Genomic DNA, 17,876 nt, shown 5'->3' with positions numbered 1-17,876 from the left:
TCGTCTGGTACACTCACTTTTCTCTACTCATGAACCTTCTCATCTCTTAATTTGAAAGGCCTTTATTCACCAAATACTAACTCCTGAATCTTTGTTTTAGAAGAGTTTAACTAACAGTCACCAGCTAATTTAAGATTGCTAGTTTAAGAGCAGGGTACAGTGGAACATGCCTGCAATCCTAGGCACAGAGGAGGTGGAGACTTCGGATCAGAAGTTAAAAGTCATACTTAACAGAAAAGTGAGCCTCAGGCCTACAAAGACACAGGAGACCCCTGTCTCAAAAATTAAACCAAATAAATAAAAAGAGTACAAATTTATTGGGAAATATCAACTTTCCCACAAGGCAGATCTGGCTTCAAATAGAGTAGACACATTAACTCTAGGGGAAGTTACTGAAAATATCTGAGATTCAGTATCTGGACTATTCCGAAAGATGTCAGACCCTGAGAGTCTCAACAGAAAGAAGCTTCTACATTGCTGAGATAACATAACAATAGAACTAAGTGCCCAATAAATAACAGCGTTGACCCACCCTTGAATGTTACCATGTCTCTACAATTTTCCATGACTTAGGCTAAACATTTTCCTTTTGTACAACTTCAAACTTTAGATAAACACACCCATGTGGTGAAGTGTTTACATACATCTCTTTTTTGTTTTCAGAGGGTCTTCGTTTGTTGTGAACAGGGTCACTCTGGCTAGCAGCTTAACATCATTTGGCCTATGCTTCCTTTGCCTCCCAATGCATGGCCACCACATCCAGCCAGATATTTACTTATACTATAAGCTTGTGGACAGATATACATCCCATACTAGATTCAAATTTCTAAAGACCAGCCTTAATCTTTGTGACTTAGAGTGCCTGGAACAGTATTTTTCATGAAGCACTCCACACCTCCCTCCAAATTAAGTCCCAATCAAAGGAGGTTTGGTATTCCTAGACAGTACAATTCAATTCATGATTTCAACACACCTTGGAAAACTGTCAAAACATAAATCTTCAGTTAGAATGGCTTCACCTTTATTTGCCTCTACATGGTTCCCTAAAAGAGCCTGACACACAGAAAATGCTCAATATCATTTGAATTGTCTTGAGCAATAGTTAAAATTAACAATGCTTGAAAGTATCTGATTTTCACCAATTTCCTTTTTTGCTTTTTATAACTCCCATAATTTTCCCTTCAAAATACATTATATCCAGAGTACAAATCCGTAACCAAATCTAACTTGACTAATTTTCCAGACTCGAATTTCAACATCCCAATCTTAGGCTCTGAACAGTTGAGTACTTCAACACAGGTATATAAGAGGCCACTGCTTCTATCCAAATCTAAAAACTGTACAACTTAGCTTTACTCATATTTTCCCCACAAACTTAAAAAACACCCCTCTTTACCTGTTCAGTATCAATAACCTTGACATAGATTTGGGGGGCTGGGGAGACAGCTCACAAGTAAAGTGCTTGCTGAGCGAGCATGAGGACCTGAATTGGAATCCACAGCACCCACATTAAAAACCAGGTCTGCAGCATGTATCTATAACACTTGGACCAAAATTGGAGGGCATGGAGCAAACACAGGAAGACCCCTGGGACTTGCTGGCCAGACAGTCCAGCCAAAACTCCAAGCTCCAGGCTCAGAGACACCCTGTATCAAGAAATAAATTAGTAATAATAACAATAATAATAGTAATAATGTGAAGACAAATCTAAGACATCCAATGTGAACCTCTAGCATTACAGAGAAATCTTTTTAATGAAATAATTTTTCCTTTGCATAAGACAGTTCATGGAACTTGTCACTTCAAACTTACTCATGATATTAATTTCTCTTCTGGTGGTAGAGAATGACATAAATACAAAAAAGAGACAGACAGACACAGACCAGACCCCAAAACAAAAACAAAAACAAAAACAAATCCAACCAGTATAGATCCTAATATAAGCATAATATAAGAAGAGCAAATAATGTCACTGGTTTGATGAAAATGACTTACATATACTTGACACTTCGGTAACACATGTCATTTGCAACAAACAAACTTTCTGATTATAATTTAAAACTCAATGGAAGTGGAAAATATCTCCGTTATTTCCTGCAAAACTTTCACTGGTAGTTTATCATCTACACTTTGTTTACTGATAGTACCTATACGATTTTCTTGTCTAGCAAATTCTCAGTTTATTCGAAACACTTCAAACGTATAAATCAACAAACACACACCTCTGCCCAGCTGTGGGAACCTCCCGGGCGTTGCAACAATAGCTGGACTATACAAAGAACCTCTGAGGAGAAACTGAGGACATTTTTTTAAGCTCAAGAAATGACAGTTCCGGGTATGAAAGTAAACAAATGTGGGGTAGAAAAGTGTACCATTCTCCAGCCCTTTGCAGTCAACTTGTGCAATGTCCCGATTGAACTCTTACAACTGTGACTTCTTCGGTTGAGCACAGGAAAATCGGGAAGGCTGATTAGAGAATAGCATCATTTTGGTGTTTTTTTTTTTTTTGACGTCAGCAAGAACTCGGGAAAACTCATCTGAATCTACAATTCTCCAATCTTTTTTTTTTTTTTTTTCGAGAAGAGACTTCAACAGTTTCAGCTTTCAAGTGAGTCAAGACCCTTCGAGGAACGCTAATGCCTCGGTGACTCTACGCAAGACCCAGTTAGTTTTCAAGCCGAGTCCAAATCGAACCCAGGCGACCCCTGACGCAGGTATGGATGGATGAAAAGCCCACCTGCACGAGATCGCCAGCATCCATACAGGGAGCGCCCCACCCGGGGACGGAGACTACACCCCGGGGACACAGGATAATTGCTGAGCCGGGACAGACTCCCCGGAGGCGACGAAAGTCCGCACCGATGTCCAGCGTGGTCCGGCTGTGCAGGTCCCCAGCGCCCGGGTGCACGGACCCCCACTGCGGAGGCGCCGAGCCCACTTGTCCGAGCCGGGAAGAGAGAGAGAGATGGGGGGTCGCAGCGCGGGCGGCCCGGCCCCGCTCCCGAGTCCTCTCGGCGGCCGCAGCTCCGGGAACCCGCTCCCGGCGCGCCCCGCCCACTCCGCGGCCCCGCAGCGCGCCTCTTCCCCGGCCCGCGGCCGCGCGACCCTTCCCGGACCCCGACAGCTGAACCTGCACTGGACAGCCGGGTCCGAGGTCGCTCGCCCGCCCGGCGCAGGCCCGCTTCGGCTCCCAGGCTACTCACCGTCGGCGCGAGGGTGCTGCGAGGACGCGGGGCGCGGCGGCGGCGGCGGCGGACGCGGAGCTCGGCACTCTGTCGGCGACCCGACCCCCTTCCTCGGAGCCGACGGAGCCTCGGCGGCTGTGTCTGCAAGGCCTCTCTCCTGCCCGAACCCTAGACAAGCACTTCCGGGGGAGCGGGGGAAGGCAGGGTTTTGGCACCGGAACTGCTCCGGGTCTGGAGCTGCCAGGCCTCCCGGGAGGGGCGGGGCCTCCCAGCCTGGCTCCCGCGGACCCGCCCCCTCCCCGGGGGGCTCCTCGATAACCCTTGTGGTCCCGGCCCCCAGGTGATGGCTGGCACCCCTTATTTTAGCTGCTGTTAGGATTGTTCCTCTCCAGCCACCTAATTCTAGGGCGGCTCCGAGAATCCGGTGTAGCCGAGCCTAGAGTGTTCACCCGGCCGGCCGACTGTCCCGCCCGCTTATCCCCACTCGCGTAAAAGTGCAGTTGACATCCATCGAAGGCTTTCTGCGCGGTAGACAGCGCTTCAGCTGCGTTAACTATTTCAATAACCTTCAAACTCCTGGAAATCGGTGCTATTCTCTACACCTTACAGAGAAGGAAACCGGCCAGGTACCAAACCTTACCACACATGCTGGCTCTTGGTTTTACTTTAATTTGTGGTGTGTGCAGAACTCTCATCTGCCCCAAACAAGACTTTTCAAATTATTCAAAGTCTATTCCCCTATAACGTCATCCTTTGCACCCTCAATGAAGGCCGAGGTGAGGGGCTCTGGAATTTCAGCACCTGGATCCTGTTATTTTACTTTTCACCTTGACGAGTTAGTTAACCTTTTTAAACTTCTGTGCAAGTGGGATGTGTGTGTGTGTGTTGTTGTTGTTAATCTCTGGATTAAAGAAGTTAAAAATAATATAATACATGGTAAACATTTCCGAGTGCCTAGGACTAAATCCACAATTCTTATACCTAACCAGTAGCAGGCACTAGAGAAGACCTGGGATTTTGAAGCTCTGACCAAAGAGAACCCAGAGTCAGACGCCAGGCAAGAAAAAGAGAGACGATCTTAAAAGACTTCCTCTGCCACAAAATCAGAAACGCATTAAATAGTGGAGACCGGTTTTCTGTCTGACGCTGGATCCTACAAAGGCAAAAAAAAAGGGGGGGGGGCTCTAGCCTGCCGAGGTACCTTGTGTCTGTATTCCCAGGAGAGAGAGAAAGAGAGATGGGGGAGGGGGAAAGCCTCTTAGAATCCATAGTGTCTGTTAAACAAATACTTCAGGGAAGAGTCTTAAAACAGTAAAACAGACAGGGTAAAAGAAAACCCTTTATTACAAATTTAAGATGCAAACAATCCCATCACTCATGCTGCATTTAAAAGAACTGCCTTGTGTTTTATGTAATTGCAGCAATGTTTGTAAATACTTCCATAATTCCCAAGTTCAAGCAGCCCTCCATGCCTCCTAGTAGAATGAAGCAAAAAAAACAGAGCCCACACAGACAAAACTGAGGTTTTCTCCAGCCATTACCCTTCCCAACCCCCTAATCCCGGGCACATACTGACACACACACAGAGACACACACGCACGCACGTGCACACACACAGCCTAAAGACCTAGCGAGGGGACCCTCAATCACAGACTCTCATCTAACTGGCAAGTGGTATAACCTGGATTTAAAAGCGAGTCCGTATTCTCGTGAGCTTTTCACCGCCTTGCCAGCAGGTCTTAAATTTGACAGTGCCCAGGGGCTTGTTGAGCGATTTGCAGGTCCCCATCCCCAACCTCTCACTCACCTAGGATAGCGCTTCTCCAGGTGTGTCCCCGGGCTAGCAGCTCCTCATCACCTGAAAACTTGTTAAAGATGCAAATGAGCAAGCCCCGCCCCAGACCTTGTAAGGCTGTAACTCTAGGATAAGACCTTGTTTTGAGTCCCCCCTCCCTAACCAGTGCATTCCGGTAAGCTCTCTAGTTAAAGACCTGCCGCATTCTAGGAGCCTATATTTCACATATTCTTTTTTAAATTGTGGTAAATCTACCGCGTGGGATTGTTGTTGTTATTGTTGCTTTGTTGGGAGTGGAGAAGTTAGTTTTTGTTTTGTAGGGTTGAGGATTGAAGTCTGTCTCTCAGCCCATTGGAAGCAAATGCCACTGAGCTACATTCCTAGTCAGGAAAAAAAAAAGTCTTCCAGTTAATTAAATGACATTTTGGAACATTTGTATTCATCATTTTTCTCTCCACAGGAGATGAGGACGGGGAAAATGAGTTTTAATTATCTTTTTGATTTGTACTGAAATTGAACCAGATAATTCTGGATTGGGGGGGGTGGGAGTGGGATTTACTTGAGGACCGCTTGGTGTAGAGGCTTTACCTGCATTTTCTAAATTAATCTTCACCATGCTGTGAGGTTTTATGGTCTTACTTTTACAAATGAGAGTAGCTGAGACTGAGGTGAAGTAATTGACTTAAGGCCACATTCTTGTTCTGGGCTGGAAAAGGGACTGCTCAAAGATCCCTCTAATTCCAAAGCTCGTGCTCTTTCCAGTTTGTGGCTGAGGCCTGGAGAACCAAATTCCAGTGGCTCCACCACCCCAGCTATGCAGCATTGAGTAAGCGATTTCATCTCTATTTTCAATTTCTCCGTCTATAAATAATGTTATCGTAAATCTGCCCTTCCCACACTAGAATGTCAAAATAAATGAGGAAATAAAAGTGCCTTCAGCTCTTTGAAGAAAAACAGAAAAAAAAAAAAAGCTGTAACAAGTAATGGTCTTGTACATTTAGACACACATAGAGTTTGTGAGCCTGGGCATTGACTTTTTTTGCTGGTTCTTCCCCAGATTCATATAGAAGAGTGCCCCGCCCTCCAAAAAAAAAGTTGTTTAAATTCATTTGCCAGTGTCTCCTCTCCTAAAGGATAAAGAAGGTGACAGAGGATCTTTTTTGTTGTTTTTGTATGGTTTTTGTTTGGTTTTTGGAGACTGGTTTTCTATGTGTAGCCCTGGCTGTCCTGGAACATGATCTGTATAGTCCAGGTTGGCCTCAAACTCACAGAAATCCACCTGCCTCTGCCTCCCAAATGCTGGGATTAAAGGCATACACTGCCACCACCACCCAGCGACAGAAGATCTTCTGTGGTTTTTAAACTGCACAGAGAGCAGGGCACAGAGGTTCACCCATGTGCTTGTAATCCCAGTGTGTAGCAAGTGGAGGCAGTTACAAGTCTGAAGCCAGCGGAACTACATAGTGAGTCCCTGACTAGAAATCAAGAGCTGGGATATGGCTCAATGACAGTATACTTAACATGCCCAAGACCCCCTGTCACCCTGCCAAATGTGTAATTTAATGACAGGAATTTCTTACAGGGGTCACAGGTTCCACTTTGGTACCAAATGCTAGCCCACCCTCATCCTAAAAGCACTTTTAATCCAAACTATTTTTTTTCCTTTCCATTCCAAGCACTCTTCCTCCACCCTCCTGCCTTCACCCCCACCCAGGAAGACTTAAAATTCCTGTTATTTTATTATGTAGAAGGATTTAGTTCTTACTCTTTATCTCAGGCAGACTCCAGGCCATCTTTGCTGACTTAATAGCCAGGTTGCACAATCCCAGGGGGTGCTGTTCACAAAGAATACAGCATGAATGTTGCTCAGGGGGTGCCAGTCACAAGACCCCATACCTCAGGGAACTATGCAACCCTGCCCCTGCAAAGCCACTATCCCCAGATCCATTAAGGCAGTTTGTTAAACAAAAGAGCTGTGCACTTCAGCGTTCACCCTTTGCCAGGCCTTGAGATAATGGGGCTCTTTGTTTATGCTTTGTTTGTTTTAACATAGGCCTGATCCTTTACCACCCAGCTTAAAGTCTGAGGCTCCACACTTCACTGTGGCATTTTTTTTTTTTCATTACCTTTCCTGATACTGTCAAATCTTCCCAAAATTAAGAGCTTTTTAAATGTTTTAGTTTTATTTTTAGACAGGAACTTACCAAGAAGTCGTTCCTGCTAACTTCTAGCTCTTGATCCTCCTGCCTCCACCTCCCAAGTGTTGGGATTACAGGACAGTGTCACTCTGCCTGACTGGAGTTTTTTCAGTGTGAAGATGACCACACTTGGTCTACCTTTTCTCCCTTCTTTGGCACAGTGTTTGGAAAGGTACTGTTCTGGGTAGGACCACTGTTCGATATTCACGAGTTTAAATTAAGTGTATGTAGAAAGATTTGAAAATCGGCTCTAGAATGTGTTTGCCCCAAAGTTTTGTATATAATAATAATAAACTCAAAGGGTTTTTTTTCTCCTTTTGAATTTGTTTTTAGGTTTATTTTATGTCTGTGTGAATGATTTGCCTGTGCCCACAGAAGTCAGAAGAGGGGAACTGAACTTATAGATGGTTGTGAGCCACCATGTATTTACAGGAAATTGAACCCAAATCCACTCTAAAAGTATCCTTTGCTTCTAACCATTTAGCCACTTCTCCAGCTCCAAGATTTATTTTATTTTTAATTATGTGTGTAGGCGTATATCTGCGTGTGAGTATTTATACTTGTGTGAGCAGCTTCCCGTGGAGGTCAGAGACTTTAGATGCCCTGGGACTTAAGTTTTTTTGATTGTCAGCCACCCACCATTGGTACTAGGAACACTTGGGGGCCCTGGGAAAGCAATGTGGTTGTGTTTGTTGTTACTGGAGGGAGGAGTAGTCATTTTTATTATTTGTGAATTTTGTTTTGTTTTTATGTGTGTGAGGGTTTTGCCTCCATGTATGTACTGTGTTCTGCAGTACAAAGGCCAGAAGGTCCCCTGAAACTGGAGTGACAGCTGATTGTGAGCTGCCATGTGGGTGCTGGGAAGAATGACCAGTGCTTTTAGCCTCGGAGCTCTTTCCTCTTGTTTTTGAGATAGTGTCTCACTATGTCTTCCTAGTTGGCCTGGCTGGACTGTAACTGACTGTGTAGTCTAGACTGGCCTCAAACTCAGAGCTCTTCTGTCTCTGCCTCCCAAGTGCTGGAATAAGAAATCCACAACCATGCTCAGCAAAGAACATACAGGCTCTTAACTTCTGAGTCATTGCTCCAGCTTTATAAATTCAAAGCGTTGGGACTGGAGAGGTAGCTCAGTGATTAGGAGCACTGGCTGTTCTTGCAGAGGATCCAGGTTCAATTCCCACAGCACCCACATGGCAGCTCACAACTGTCTGTAACTCCAGTTCCAGTGGACCTGGCACCTTCACACCAATGCACATAAAATACATTTAAATAAATTATTAAAGAAAAATCCCTGGGTTTGACTCTTCGGGATCACATTAAAGGTTTTTTGTTTGTTTGTTTGTTTGTTTTATGGTTTTTTGAGACAGGGTTTCTCTGTGTAGCTGTGGAGCCTATCCTGGCACTGGCTCTGGAGACCAGGCTGGCCTCCAACTCACAGAGATCTGCCTGCCTCTGCCTCCTGAGTGCTGGGATTAAAGGTGTGCTCTGCCAATGCCCGGCTCACATTAAAGTTTTTTAAGACTACAGGTGTGCTGATGATGCCTATAATCCCAGAATTTGGAAAGCAGAGGCAGGAAGGCAGGGGTTCAAGACCCTGTCTCAAATTTTTTTTTTTTCTGGCCACTCTTGAAACTTAACATACTCTGGCAAACATCTGGCACAAGGCACCATTGTCTTTGGTTCAGATACCTCTGCCCTCTTCATCAAGATTAGTGAGTTGTTCTCCCTCACAAGAAAATTCTTCACTGTAGATATACCAAGTCTGGGGCCACTGGGGTAGAAGAGAACATGGATATTTTAAAGAAACAAGTATAGAGTCTTATAACTATTTATTCGAATGTACTTTAAAACTTTAAAAGTATTTTTTTGGAGAGTAGATCTCCCCAAAGGCAAGTATAGACAACAAATTATATAGCCAATGCCAATGGGTTTTGTTTTTTTGTTGTGGTTAACAAAATGAGTAGCCTAGGCTGGCCTTGAATTCACTATATAGCCAACGATGACCTGCGACACCACACTCAGTTTATGAGGTGATGGAGATGGAAGGATGGAAACCAAGGGCTTTTTACACATGTTAGGTAAACACTGGAACAACCGAGCTACATGCACAGATCACCTACCACCAATAGCTAAAGGAGAAAAGACAGTATCAGATACTTAGAAGCAACTCTATGAGATTGAGATCTGGTCTTTCTGTCCCCTTTGTTCCGAACAGAGAAACAGCCGCACAGCAGGGTAAGGTAGATAGCAAGGGACAGAGCCGGGATTAGAACACAGACAATCTGTCTCCAGAGACACGGATCCTAACCACTAAACTAACATTTATTAAGCCTTTCCCATGTGACATAGCCATGACTGCCTGAAAGACACTCCATTTATCGGAAGAATGTGCCTATCACCTCCAGGCCTTTTAGAGGAATCTATAATAAACTTGCAAGACCCTTCTTATCTCCTTCCCTCTGGTACCCACGATGTACTGACATATTTATCATCTTCATCCTGCCAGACATCTGAAATTTTCTGAAATTCTCATATGGTATTTGTGTGAAGTTTGTTTTTATCAAAAGTTATCACTGAGTCCTCTGCCTATAGTGAACATAGTTATTTTGTTTTGTTTTTTTCTCACAGGCAATGGATGCAAACTAACACGATATAAGATTGACACCAGAAACCAGCATCTGTAGTCAAATTGTGCTGCCATAGAAAAATGGAAGACAGTAAGTGAGCAAAATTGTCACCTCGACACAAACGTAGCAAAACCTCAGAAAATAACCTCAAAAGGAATGGGAATCAATTTTTATCAACATTTTGCTCTTTATTTTTAGATATTAAGAAAAAGTATCAGAACTTACACTGTCCTTTAAAGGCGTTAAGTTAATTGACTGTCTTGCTACCAGGACTGAGTTATTTAAATGAGCATGAAGAATGAAGTGGTTACATTCCACCTCCACTCTATTTTTATTTTATTGTTTTAGATCAAAGTGGTGGCCCAGGGGCCAGCAAGATGGTTGAGTGGGAAAGGTGCTGGCCCCACGACCTCTGATTGATAACTGGAACACGCATGGTGTGTGGGTTGTCCTCTCACACCCCCATCCTGCCACACACACACACACACACACACACACACACACACTCTCCATCCTGCCACACACACATACATGCATACATACATACACACACACACATACACATACACACACACACACAATAAATACATATTTTTTACTTTATTTCAAAAGTGGCTGCCCATCTTACTCGGCCTCAGCTTTTCCTCTAAATGCATCTTTATATCATAGAGATGTTTGGGGACATAGCTAATAAAGGATTATAAAGCACAGGTCTTTGAAGTATAAAGCATTGCATAATTACTAAATACTATAATAATCATCCTTATAATAATAGTAATTTTCAACCAACACATCAGCCAGCCCCAGATGCTTTTAGTCACCTCCCAATTAGACAAAAGTGTATATGCCAACTACAAAATCAAATCAAAATCTTAAACCACACACCAGTTCCATTCCCTCCCTCTCCCTAGGCAGAACGTGAAGGTGGGCTGCCACAGAGAGACAGCCTAGCCCCAATACTTCCTAGCCATGAGACCAACTTTGCAAGACAAACTTCACTGGCCTGACCCTTTTCTTTTTACATCACATTTATTTATGACTTTGTTGGAGGTATGCAGTGCCCACAAGGAGGTCAAAGAACAACTTGAGAGTGTTACTGTTCTTCCACCTACCACAAAGGACCTCAGGGATTGAACTCAGATCCCTCAGGCTTGGCAGCAAGAACCCTTACCACCGAGCCAACTCACTAGCCCATGGCCTGTTTCTTTACCTATGAAATGATAACCGATGATGCCCTACTTGTGTTTCTGTGAGAGTTTAACAAATCAACACTAACAGAATCCATCTAGAGGTATATTAGAAGAGCTCAGAGACTGTCAGTGATGACTGCTACTGGACCTGACTCATGAGCAAGTTTACAAGGGATGGTAATCTAGCCCATGCTATTGAGTGGAAGAGAAAGTCAATACACTCAACTTGAAGAATGATTTAAGCCATACTCAAGACTACCGTGTTAGCATTTACCAAACATAATCTAAGCTCTTCTGTGTTAAGTTTAGAGTGCACAAGAAACAGTGAACTGTTGTATTTCCATTTATAATTGCTGTTTTTGGAATAAACGACTATGTTTGGGTTGTATATGATGGGGGTGGGGTAAAAGGTAAAAGGACATTTTTACCGCTAGTGACTCCAGTTGCCTAGCTCCTTCCTCTCCACAGAAGTGACCATGGCATCTGGCTCCTTATACTGTTTTCCGGACCCTTATCTCATCTCTTCCATTCCTATGAGCAAAACCCACTATTCAGGCAATGTGTGTGCTTACAAAAGATGTGCTTAAAGCCCTAGAAGAACAAGACCTCCCAAAAGTGGTTTTAAGAATTTAGCATTTTCATGGGTGAGGTGGCTCGGTGGATAAAAGCACTCCCTATCAAGCCTGACAATTGAATTTGATCCCTAGAAGCCATAATGGTAGATGGTGAGAACCAGCTCCTAAACGTTGTCCTCTGTTTAGACTTCCTTGTACATAATTTTAATAAAACTTTAATAAACAGAAGGATACTTTTTATAAAAAGAAGGATACCATTTACAAATGGTTGGTTTCTCAATACATGTTTCTCTGTAAAACAGTCCTGGCTGTCCTGGAACTCGCTCTGTAGACTAGGCTGGCCTGGATCTCTCACAGTGATCCACCTGCCTCTGCTTCCCATGTGCTGGGATCAAAGGTGTGCACCACCACCACCTGGCCAAAAGGATACATTATTATTATTATTATTATTATTATTATTATTATTATTATTAATTATTTTGAGGCAGGGTCTCTTTCTGTAGCTTTGGCTGTCCTATAATTCACTCTGTAGATCAGATTGGCCTCAAACTCATAGGCAGAGCCTGCCTCTGCCTCCCGAGAGCTGGGATTAAAAGTGAGCTCTACCACACCTGTCGAAACAAAATGAAATTATTTATTGGATGCCATGAGGACTTTAGAGAGTAGGGTCTTCAGATCTCAGTGCAATGTTGCTCTGAGCACTAGAGATGGAGCACTTGCCTTTCATGCTCAAGGCCCAAGTTCAGTCTATAGGACTGAAAAAAAAATCATCTAGCAAGTCACAAATACACTGATGCTTGCTTTATATAAATGGAGCATGCACATCCTTATTTTTAACTATGAATATAATTATTTACAGATGCTTATCTTTTGGTGAAATGTTTTTGCTTCCTTTTAGGAATTAATATTTTTGTTTTATAGGCCAACCTGACCTCAAACTTGTAATCCTCCTGTCTCAATCTCCTGCATGCTGAGATTCAAGCACCAAGCCTGTCATATAAGATATATATATATATATATATATATATATATTGCACACATATTTGTAATTTAATGTAATATAAATAATACAATATCTATTTAATATAGTAAAGTTTTCATTGACTGATTTATACATGTTTATGGAACATAGTGGTATTTCAATACATATATACTGTATTGTTAAATAGGATTGAGGTCATTGGTATAGTCATTATTTCAAACATTTATCACTTCTTTGTATTTAGAACTTTCAAAATTCTACCCTGCTATGAATCTTGAAGTATTAAGTTAATTTTTATGTTAAAGGTGTGCCTCAAAGGGAGAGTGCTTACCTACTGCATTCAGAGGCCGAGGTTTGTGCGCATACACACAGTCAACCATGGTTAGCCCACTGTACACTGCCCCTTCAAACTCAAATTCATGAGTGATTTTAAACACTGTAATATTTACCAAATGGTGATCCAAATCAGGAACTTGCCTGTTTGCCATTTTACCTCACTAAAAACTATCCCTTTTTAAGACTCCTGTTGGAATGATTTGCATTTCAAATGCTTCCTTTCTTTGTAAAGCAAATTTCATTTTTCCATCACATTTTCAAGGCAGTGTAATAGAATCTTTTTCTAATCTCCACAGAGGTATGAGGGTGAGGAGCCCAGCAACACAGCAGCTTTCTAAATGGTGACTGTGGAGAGATGCCAAGGATGTAGAATGGTGCCAAGTGTAGAATCCTGGAGTTGCTCCCTAAACCAGCAGAAACTCATGTGCAAAGTGTATTTCACGGAGGCCGAGTATCTCACCTACAAAGATAGAACGCATGTGCAGATAATATTGGGGAGCAGGGAACAAAACGTTTCCTGAGACAGCAAGAAAACGTCTCTGAGGAAAAAGTCGTAGGAGACTTCAAAACACAAAACACAAAACCTTTGGAGAAGGAAGAAAGGAGAATTAAGCAAGAAGTCCTAGCTACACATATTTAAGATGTTTCTCTTATAGTAAATTAATGCCCAAACTTTTATTACTCCTACAGCAAGCTGAATGGACTTAAAAAGATACATACATATGTTGAAATCCAAAGTTATTCCTAATTTGAAAGATGTTCAATTTGAGATATCACTGGATCTAAACCACTGCAAATCTTTATTACATGCTTATTGTGTGCACCAGGCACAGGACGTTACAGAGAAGACCAAGAACTCTGAGTTCCTCGAGAGAATAAAAATGCCAGTTGTGGAGATGAGTTGTAGGCTCTTAGAAAGAGCAGTAAGGCTGTGCAGTGAATCTCGTGATAAATGCAAAATGAGTAACAGAGTTGTTAATTTGGGGAGGCCAACTCAATCATTCAAGATCTTAAGACCAACTCTCAGATGGAACTTAACATTTGTAAAACATGTAGGAAACTCAGGGACATCAAAGGATCTCAGCAATTTTTTTTTTTTTTTAAGTATGGCTGTAAGAAACTTCAAAACACAACTAGTAATCTCCCTGCCTCAGTCTCCCAAGACCTGGGATGATAGGCACGTTTCACCACACCTGGCCTTCCAAGTGATTTCAGAGCAATATGAGTCCCTATGGACTACTGTGGCAAGATCTCCAAGACAGGCTGTTCTAGTATTTCCCCTCAGTGTCTTAAATGAGAAATACCCAGAGCTCCATCCTTTGTCTTCTTCATCTATATTCCCTCCATAGGTGATCTCATCCAGTTTCAAAGGTGTAGATATTGTCTATAACATAACTGTGGACACAAGTTTTCTGGGGGGAAAAAAAAAGAATTCAAAATGCTAAGTCGAAATGTCTCCTCTACTCCAAAAGGAGAAATTACCATGTGCTGGTGCGGTGCCCTGAAAACAGGCTCTTAAAGTTGAATGTGCTACAGTGAAAACCCTAAGACGGAGCAGAATGGAGTGATAGGTGTGAGAGGATCCCTGATCAATCTCTTCTTGACCTCTCCTTCATCCCAATGTTCCTAGGATTAAGAATCCGACATCATCATTTGATTTAGTTGTTGTTTTGTTGTGTTTTGTTGTTTTTGTTTTTGTTTTTTTTCCGAGACAGGGTTTCTCTGTGTAACAGCCCCGGCTATCCTGGAACTCACTCTGTAGACCAGGCTAGTCTCGAACTCACAGAGATCCAGCTGCCTTTGCCTCCCTAGTGCTGGGATTAAAGGTGTGTGCTACCACTGCCTGGCTGATTTAGGTTTCTAAAGAATTGACATAGACATCGGGATAGGTGATGGAGGAGAAGTCTGTAAAATTGTTAACAAACTGCGCCCCTGAGGTCCAAAACAACTGTATGCAACTCTATGTTTCCAATGCATTCTCCATATAAATGCTTCTCCCATTGATTCTATGATATGCTCGGCTTTAAGCACACTCTTCCCAAGTAAAATTTGCAAAGAATTCTCTTCCCATATTGGAATGGCCCAGCTACTTTTACATGATTGCAGTTTGCTCTCCATTCCGTGTGAGCATAAACACATAAAATATTTATACATCCCTCCCAATCTATAGAAAAGTCACTTTGGGAACTTGAAAACAGACCCTTTACAGACGGAGAGGATATGAGAGAAAAGCCCTCAGTGTGCTGGCTCCAAACGGCAATGTCTGCCCAGCACTGTGCCTCCTCTCATAACAGGATGCGCTGTTGAAAGGGCCCTTGTGTGTCAAGATTCAGAACGTTCTTGTTTGCTCCAGGCGAACAAAGCTCTCACAGACAGAGGGATCTGCAGGGCAACCGCCAAGTGTATTAAACCAACGTTCCCTCCGCCACACTGCGAATGGTTTGTCGTCATGGTAGTTCACACCTTGATGTATAGAGGCTGGTGTGCTGTTTGCGCAGCCGTCCTGCACAGAGCCCCCCTCAGACTTCAAAGACAGTGACATAGAACAGAACCCCAAGGTGTAAGGAGAAGCAAGCAGTATCTCCTCAGAACCAGGCCAGTTTGGGGGTTTGTTTGTTTGTTATGTTTTGTTTTTCATTCTCTCAGTAGACATGACTAAATTTATATGCCAAATAGCTAAAGACAACCTTTCACTTCAACAGTTTATGAATTGTCAGATATGTGAATTTCTATCAGGAAAATAGATATTGAACTGTTTTTGTTGTTTTGCTTTTTTTGGTTGTTGTTGTTATGCAGGAGGGCTGTAGTATAAAGAGGTTTGTAGTATAAAGAAACCCATCCCAAACCTAAGCCCAAGGTTTTCTTGGCTCTATAAGCCCCCAAAAGGCTGAAGTAACTTTAGACAAGCTTAATAATTCTGTATACTGAAGGCTACCTTGATGCAAACTCTAAGAGAAGGGAAAGAGAAGGGAGAGGAGAAAGAAGGGGGAAAAAATGAAAGCATAAGTGTATATTAAATCTCTAGATAGTGAGGCCTATCTAAGCTGAAAAGCAAGAGGAAATCACTAATGATTAGTAGATTCAACTACCAAAAATTTAATATTCCAACATATGCAAAATCAAAACTAATACAAATCTAAGTGGGAAATAAAAAGTTGTGGCAATTTTGGAAGGCATAAGAATAATATTCCTAATATATTAGAAATTTCTGCACATTGGCTAAAAGTAAAGCAAAATAAGTTCCAGATGAATGGAGTTAAAAGTAAAACTGCTTAGCAAAAGTAAAGTAGAAGTGACTATCTAGCCTGTGGATGAGAAGTAGGATCTACAGGTCAACTACCTGCAGGAAGCCTAAAATCATATAGAAATTATAAAGAAATATATTGACATTAACCATATGCAACTTAATTTCAAAAATAAAAATATACAGCCGGGTGGTGGTGGCAGCACACACCTTTAATCCCAGCACTCGGGAGGCAGAGGCAGGTGGATCTCTGTGAGTTAGAGGCCAGCCTAGTCTACAAAGCTACACAGAGAAACCCTGTCTTGAAAAACCAAAACAACAACAACAAAAATAATACAATTAGAGCCTTAGGTACAGCCCTGTCATAAACATATGCTTAGAATTTAAAATTTTCAGTTCTGGTTTTGAGTACTGATATACTAATAAGGAAAAAATGAAAATATTTTAAATTAACTTGGAAAATATTTGCAACAAGAAATTCCTTTAAATTTACAAAGAACTCAATAAAATTGTCTTTTTTAATAACACGAATATTGCTATAATTTTTTAAAATTTCATGTGCATAGGTATCTTACCGGCATGTATGTCTGTGGACCATGTGCATGCCTGATGCCCAAATAGGCCAGAAGAGAGCATTGGATTCCCTGAACCTGGAGTTATAGAGGGTCGTGAGCTGCCATTTGGGTTCTGGGATTTGAACCCTAACTGCTGAGACATATTCCCAGTCCCTTATTTATTTCTTTTTGTTAAACTACTGAAACCATTCATGGTGGTATATATCTTAGCACCCAGGAGGCAAAGGCCAGAGGATTGCAAGTGAAGGCCAGTTTAAACTAAATGGTGAGAACCTATGTGAGAGGGGAAAAGGATAAAGGAAAAAACTTAAAAGCAATAAAATTTCCAAAGGAAAAACATTGCCGGGCAGTGGGTGTTACAAGTCTTTTCGGGAGGTAGAGGCAGGCAGATCTCTGTGAGTTCAAGGCCAGCCTGGTCTACAGAGAGAGTTCTAGGAGAGGTAGGGCTACACAGAGAAACCCTGCCGAGAGAGAGAGAGACAGAGAGAGAGAGAGAGAGAGAGAGAGAGAGAGAGAAGAAAGAAAAAATAGAAAGAATTCAAATAATTCACAGAAGTATAAATATCAATGACTGGATAACAGACATTTGAAAAATGTCCAGTTATAACCATCAAAATCAATGGAACACACTTTTTCTCCTCTTACTTCATATTAATTGATAAGAGAGATGAACCTGTACACTGTAGCCCTCTCCAATACAAGCAAGTCAGAAATGACTTCAAAATAACAACAAAACAAAGAGCTGAGGAGACGCCTGGGCCAGGAAAGTGCTTGCAATAAACATGGAAGATGGGAGTGTGAATCACCAGTACCCACATTCAGGCAAACAAACAAACAAATGCATGTGTAAACCTGAAATCCCAGTGCTGGGAAGGCAAAGACAGGAGGATGCCCAGGGCTCAGTGGCCAGTCCCTCCCATTTGGAGCCAATGATGAGCTCCAAATTAAGTGAGAGACCCTGTCTCAAAAACTAAGGTGGCTAAGGATGTGGCTTAGTTGGTAGAACACCCTGGATTTCATCCACAGGACCATATAAACTGATGGCGCACCTCTGCAACATCAGCAGTCAGGAGGTGGTGGCAGAAGAGGTCAGAAGTTCATGGTCATCCTCAGGACTGCCTGTGATGCATAAGACCTTGTCTACATAGATGGATGGATGGATAGATAGA

General features: G+C 42.4%; 1 protein-coding gene and 1 long non-coding RNA gene across 5 annotated transcripts in view; one reads left to right on the top strand and one right to left on the bottom strand.

Moving 5' to 3' along the window:
- Frs2 (fibroblast growth factor receptor substrate 2) overlaps positions 1–3,335 on the bottom strand; it is a 76,572-nt gene extending 73,237 nt beyond the window's left edge. For 2 of the 4 annotated variants that reach the window (XM_027392353.2, XM_035450375.1), the window contains exon 1: positions 3,204–3,335. The gene's annotated coding sequence lies outside the window, so the exon portion shown is untranslated. Of the gene's footprint in view, positions 1–2,737; positions 2,851–3,203 lie in introns of those variants that run through there. The other 2 variants (XM_035450376.1, XM_035450374.1) reach the window with 2 other exon arrangements.
- Positions 3,336–3,386: 51 nt separating this feature from the next.
- LOC103163687 lies at positions 3,387–16,663 on the top strand. Its single transcript, XR_003480511.2, has 3 exons — positions 3,387–3,811; positions 9,807–9,895; positions 13,185–16,663. It is a non-coding gene; the product is annotated as an uncharacterized LOC103163687 (long non-coding RNA).
- Positions 16,664–17,876: the final 1,213 nt, after the last annotated feature.

This window comes from Cricetulus griseus (genome assembly GCF_003668045.3).
Source record: "Cricetulus griseus strain 17A/GY chromosome 1 unlocalized genomic scaffold, alternate assembly CriGri-PICRH-1.0 chr1_0, whole genome shotgun sequence".
Classification (NCBI taxonomy): domain Eukaryota; kingdom Metazoa; phylum Chordata; class Mammalia; order Rodentia; family Cricetidae; genus Cricetulus; species Cricetulus griseus.
This window is presented reverse-complemented; position numbering and strand designations above follow the sequence as displayed.